This window comes from Gossypium arboreum, chromosome 8, assembly GCF_025698485.1.
Source record: "Gossypium arboreum isolate Shixiya-1 chromosome 8, ASM2569848v2, whole genome shotgun sequence".
NCBI classification, from domain to species: domain Eukaryota; kingdom Viridiplantae; phylum Streptophyta; class Magnoliopsida; order Malvales; family Malvaceae; genus Gossypium; species Gossypium arboreum.
Genome location: NC_069077.1, coordinates 69,837,837 through 69,844,164, shown reverse-complemented (window position 1 = coordinate 69,844,164; position 6,328 = coordinate 69,837,837). Strand labels below are relative to the sequence as shown.

At 34.1% G+C, this 6,328-nt stretch overlaps 1 non-coding gene across 1 annotated transcript; it reads right to left on the bottom strand.

Moving 5' to 3' along the window:
• Positions 1 to 5,584: 5,584 nt before the first annotated feature.
• LOC128279959 (small nucleolar RNA R71) lies at positions 5,585 to 5,691 on the bottom strand. Its single transcript, XR_008270143.1, has one exon. It is a non-coding gene; the product is annotated as a small nucleolar RNA R71 (small nucleolar RNA).
• Between the last annotated feature and the right edge of the window lie 637 nt (positions 5,692 to 6,328).

Genomic DNA, 6,328 nt, shown 5'->3' with positions numbered 1-6,328 from the left:
CTTATGGTGAATGAAATGTGAAGAAAATGATTTGTGGTATATACATATATAAGATAAAATGAGGGTAGCATAAAGAATGTGTGAAAGAGTGAAATTAGCATTAAAACTGTCTTTAGATGGTAGCAGTGACGTGATTTTGAAAAATCACCAAAAATAGGAGGAATATAATTAGAGGTTGAATGAGATGTAAAATTAAAGCTTAATGAGTCTACTTTCATATAAAAGAAACAGAGCAAGCAAAGGAATTCTATATTTTGAGATATTTACAATTGTATGTGACTTGCTCAGGATGAATACGTGATCCCCTGTTCCAACTTTGAAAAATCATTAAAAATTGTACAAAGAAAATTAAGAAATATAGTTTACATGCCTAAATTCCTTATTGAGACTAGTTTTAAATGAAACAGACCTCAGGGTTGTTTGAATTGTGTACTGATAGATATTCAATTCGTAGTGAACAGAGGTCAGATCAGTCGAGCTGTGTAACAGGGGAAACTTTAACTAATAAACTGTACTAATCGGCTAAACCAAAATTATAGAAAAAATTAGCAAAAAGCTTTATGAGTCTAGATTCAGGGAAATTTTACGGATTTGAATTTTGAGTTTTGTAACCCGAGTTATGATTTATTTAGTGAATATGACGCAGTAGAGACAGCTAAATCAAAGTGGAATGAATAGTGAAGTTAAAGTAGATAAACTTGAATTGTTGTGTAAACATGTTAGATTCTTTAATTAGTATTTACATACTTACTTACTAAGCTATAAGCTTACTTTGTTTCTCTCTTTGTCTTATAGTGTTCTTGGCTTGCTCGGGAGTTAAGGATCGTGAAGATCTACCGCACTATCATACTTTAGGGTATTTGAACTAAACGTTTTGAATTATGGCATGTATAGTAGGCTTAATTATTTTGTTACGTGTCATATTTGTCTAGGTTAAAATATTAGTTACAGTACTCGACCAGATACTTTGTACAAGCCATTAAAGTGGGCTAATATTGTTCAAGACATATGTTATACGATGCACTATCAAATTGGATGACATATTTATATCTCGATTATGTTTAATGGTATGTGTTATGTTCTGGTAATACCTTATATCCTGTTCCGGCGACGGTAACGGGTAAGGGGTGTTACATTTTTGTAATGTGGGTCCGGGTGCTGACTTTGTGTATAGACCCATAGTAGTCAATGCAAGCATTACATAATAAGTGAAGCTTTGGCTACACATTTTGCACGCTATGAGTTGGTTCTAGCTGCGTATATGGCAATTATGTGCAATGTTTTCATGTATCCAATAGTATTCCGAGTGTTCAACGGGTAATTTGAGGTATAAGTTGACGATGGTTCCATTGAGGTAAATCAATGGTGAGAATAGTTGTAAGTTACGTTTCATGTCGTACAGGTATGTACACTAAACTCATGTGTAATGGCCTTGATACATGATGTTTTTAGCAAGAATGAGAATATGTGAAGAGTAAGTTAAATAGGTTTGAATGATATGTAAATTCATGTTTGTTGAGATGAACTTATGATTATGGGTTCATGCTTATGATGCATAAATATGTATTTTTACCATGATGGTAGAAATGATTTGCAAAGGTGTTATAAATTTAGTGATCATTAAATTGCATTAAAACAGTTTTGGACAGCAGCAATAGTCCAAATTTGAAAATCCACCAAAAATAGTAGAAAGTGAGTTAGAGATTGAATAAAATATGGAATTCAATCTTATTGAGTCTAGTTTCTTATAAAGGAAACAAGATAAGCAAAAAAAATTCATATTATGAGATATTAAAATTTTTGTGAGACAGAGTCAGAATGAATTTTGAAATCCCCTGTTCTAAATTAAGAAAATCATTGAAAATTATAAAAAATAGTTGTAGGTTATAATTTATATTATTAGAATTATAAATGAGTATAATTTCAAAATAAATATATGGGAAAATCATCTGAGTCCCGTATTATGAGAAAATTAATTTTTAGTGAGTAAGGGTCGGAATTGTCAGACAGTAAAAAATGGGTGAATTTAAAGAATAAAATGTATTTATTGGCTGAACCAAAAATTCTGAAAATTGTATGGTAAGAAGATATGTGAGTCTAGTTTTAGGAAAAATTGGTAGATCTCAATTTAGAGTTTTGTATCTCCACATATAAATTAAATAATTTAGTGACTATGACTCAAGAAAATAGCTTGATCTGAATATAAGTAAAAGTACAACTATAGTTGTATTATCTTGAGAAGCAAGTTGATAAATTACATATTATTTTCAAACGGTCTTACTAAGCTATAAAGCTTACTCCCCCTTTCCCTTTTCTTTAGTGTTGTCAGGTTAGCTCGAGGTTGGAGATTGTCAGGGGCAGCATCACACTATCAAGCCATCACCCTGGGAGTATTAGTACCTATGTTAAACGTTTTTAAGTGAATGACATGTATAGGGACTTATCTTTATGATATGTGTTACTGTGAGTAGCCAAATGTTCTGGCTCATATTGATTATGGTGTGTAAACCTTTCTATCTATACTATATCTTCATGCATATGATGTGATGATGTGATTGTTGTTATTTTCCATGCATGGTTAGTAATATGACATATGAATTGGATGCATTCTTTATGACCATTCGAGATAGTCATAGTCATGAATTAATTGTGTAATATAGAAATGGTTTGATAATGTTTGAACATGGATGTTTAATGGATTGGTTAGAAACCACAGACCAAAAGTAAAAGTGGTCATCATATGTCGGGGCAAGTGAATATGTATCGTTGTGTCTTGACTTGACGTTATGTGAGTATGTGAAACATGTGCACGACGATGTTAATGTTATGAATGCGTCATATTGCGGATGCTAAACCATTAAAATGATGTCATAATATGTGTCCTTGGTGGGTATAAAGATGTGAATGATTATGAGTAACATAAAGGCTTCGAAAATAGCCTAAGTGTTAGCCACACGGGCTGAGACACGGCCGTGTGTCTCAACCATATAGGGGAACACGGCCTTAGCATACGGGCTTGTGGCTTGGCCGTGTGGTTCAAATTATTTACTAACGTCATAAACAGAGAGTTACACGGGCTTCAGATTGGAAACACAAAAATTTATATACTTTTTCATACCCATTTTACTTAAATTCATGCAAATCCGGTTAAATTCTTGTCAAAAAATAATTAAATATTATAAAATAATTGAATTGTGTTAAAAATATAAACAAGGTGAATTTAGTTAATTTTATACTTAATTTTGATTAATTTTGACTATTTTCGACAGATTCGCGCAAAGGGCGAAAATTGGCTCGGTTGACACTACTGAAAGCACAAAACCGAGAAGCAATTAGAAGTTTCGAGGCACATTAATTTCCAGCCTAAGATGGTCTAGAAATATGTTTTAATTCATAATTTAATTAATTTTAATTTTTCCCCATTTAATTTGGGTTAAATAAATTAATTTTAGTTAATTATAGAGAAAGGGTCCAGTTGAACAGCACTGGTTGAACCATATTGAGTGAACCGAACCAGCCACTATTGGGCAGCCCAGAATCGTCCATATGCTAACTCAAATCAGCATTTTAGCTGATTAAATATGTTTGCAAAAAGGCCCATGAAGAACTATCAAAATGCATTCAAACCCCTCTAATTGTGGCTTTATGAAACTGCCCCAAGCTTAAAATAGCAAAGTTGAAACTCTCAACTTTGCCATGTGTGTGGCCGGCCAAGGGAGGTCTCTTAGGCTGATTCTCTCATTCCTTCTCACTTTTCTCTCATTTTTCCACCCCATTTCTCTCTTGTTCAAGTGCTGATTACTTCTCTTGGGAAAGAGGCTCTCATCAGCCATTTTGGAGCCGAAATTAAATGTTCATAAGCCACCTTGATAGCTGAGGGCAACGAAGAATGAAGAATGGAGCAACTAGTCAAGCCACGGAGAAACACCGGATTTGCTTCTTGTTCCCTATCTCTTTAATTTTTGTTGTTGTTTTGACGAACATGTTTATGAATATTTATGCTATTGAAATGCTTATTTTAATCAATTTAGCTTAAACTTAAGTTTGTGTTGGGTTGATTATAGTCTGCCTGCTTGAATTGTTAAAATGATGTTTATGCTGTTATAGGCCTCGGTAAATTGCTTGGTTAAGTAAAATCATGCCTAAGTTATTCTTGCGTTACGACTGTGAGGTAGCTAATGGATTAATTATTTAAATAGATTGCAATTGTAATTAATTAACACAGTACTTAATCAGTGTTTATTCTTCTAAGGTAGCTGAAGGTTAAATTAGCAATGTATCTGGCGATATTATTGCCTTGCATAACTTGTAAGATTATTGTGATTAAACTATTTCAAGGTAGGGATGCCTTGTTACCTCACATAGTATTTTATATCCTAATTAGATTTAATTAATCGTTTGAATTGACATAAGGATATGCAAGAGATTAGTTCAGTTTAATGAGTATGTATGTGCAATAACATGTTTGCTTACTGGAAACTGTTTAGTCGGTTGAATTGACATAAGAATATGTCAAGAGATGAATAGATTTTTGTATGTGAGTTTGTTCATAAGTTAGCAAATTACCGGGTTGCTGTAAATTTATTTGTAACAATGTAAACATGAGTTTAATAATTCTGAGTTCAAGAAATATAATTAATCCAACACAAGTATGTTACCTTGATTAAATCTTATTTGAAATCGTGCATTAGAACTCCTTTGTTTTATTTTTAATTATTTACTTAGTTTTTTTAAATAGTTTTTGAGCATCTTTTAAAACCAAATTATTTTTACCTCACCAAAGTGTTTTACAATTAATTTCATTAATAATTCTTTTTACAGTCCTTGTGGGTACAATAACTCGACATTCACTTGTCATTTTATTACTTGTTGTGATTGTGTACACTTGCACATTTTTGTCGTTCCAAGTTTTTTGTGCCGTTGCGGGGATTGTTTTAAAGAAAGTCATTATTTGTGAATTTGTTAGTTTTACATTTTGGTTTATTTTTCTGTTTAATTTTTAACTTAATTAATTTTTCTTTGATAATTTCAGGTGTTTATGAGTATTGACCAGATTATTGACTTACTTCCTGTAGACCCTGAGATGGAACGAACCTTTCGATAGCGAAGAAGACAAGCGAACCAGAGAAGGACTAAAGGAATGAATTTTGAGAATATGAATCAAGGAAACAAAGCAAATCTTGCCTAAAATCCTATCCTTATTGCTGACGATAGGGATAGAGCCTTAAGACAAAATGCTGTGCCAGTATTTAACGATCTTAATTCGGGCATTAAGAGACCCAAAATCAAGGTACAACAATTCGAGCTAAAGCCAGTCATGTTCCAGATGCATCAGACGGTGGGCCAATTCAGTGGCATGCCTACTGAAGATCCTCATCTTCACCTAAGACTATTTATGGAGGTGAGTGACTTTTTCAAATTAGCTGGAGTTCCCGAAGATGCATTACGATTGAAGCTGTTCCTGTACTCACTAAGGGACAGAGCTCGAGCCTGGTTGAATTCATTGCCACTAAACTCAATTTCTACATGTCAAGAGTTAGCCGAAAGATTCCTCATGAAATATTTCCCGCCAAGCAAGAACGCTAAGTTGAGGAACGATATCACTGCCTTCTAACAAATGGATGATGAGTCCTTGTATGAGGCATGGGAATGATACAAAGAACTATTACAAAAATGCCCTCACCATGGAATCCCATATTGCATCCAACTTGAGACATTTTATAATGGTCTCAATGCTCACACGAGGATGGTAGTGGACACTTCTGCTAATGGTGCTCTCCTTTATAAGTCTTATAATGAGGCTTACGAGATCATCGAGAGGATCGCCAGTAACAATTATCAATGGCCAACCAACCAAGCCACGTTAGGAAGATGAGTCACTAGAATACATGAAGTGGACGCTCTCACTTCACTTGCATCTCAGGTATCTTCAATCTCTTCAATGCTTAAGAATCTTACCGCTAATGGGTCTAATAGTTGTGTAGCCCAACCACCTCACCAATTTGAGAGTATAGCCTATGTTTATTATAGGGAAGGACATTTGTTCGAAGAATGTCCATCGAACCCCGAATCCGTATATTACATGGGTACCCAGAACCAAAATCGAGGAAAGTAATGACTGCAATCCAAATTCTATAACCCATCATGGCGAAACAACTCGAATTTTTCCTGGAGTAACCAAGGGGCTGTAACCAGTAACAACTATGCTCAACCTAGACCGACTCAGCTGCTTAGCTTTTCTCAACAAGCTCTGAAACCAGTTCAGGCTGAATCATCCAATAGCTTAGAGAATTTATTAAAGGCATACATGGCGAAAAACGATGCCACT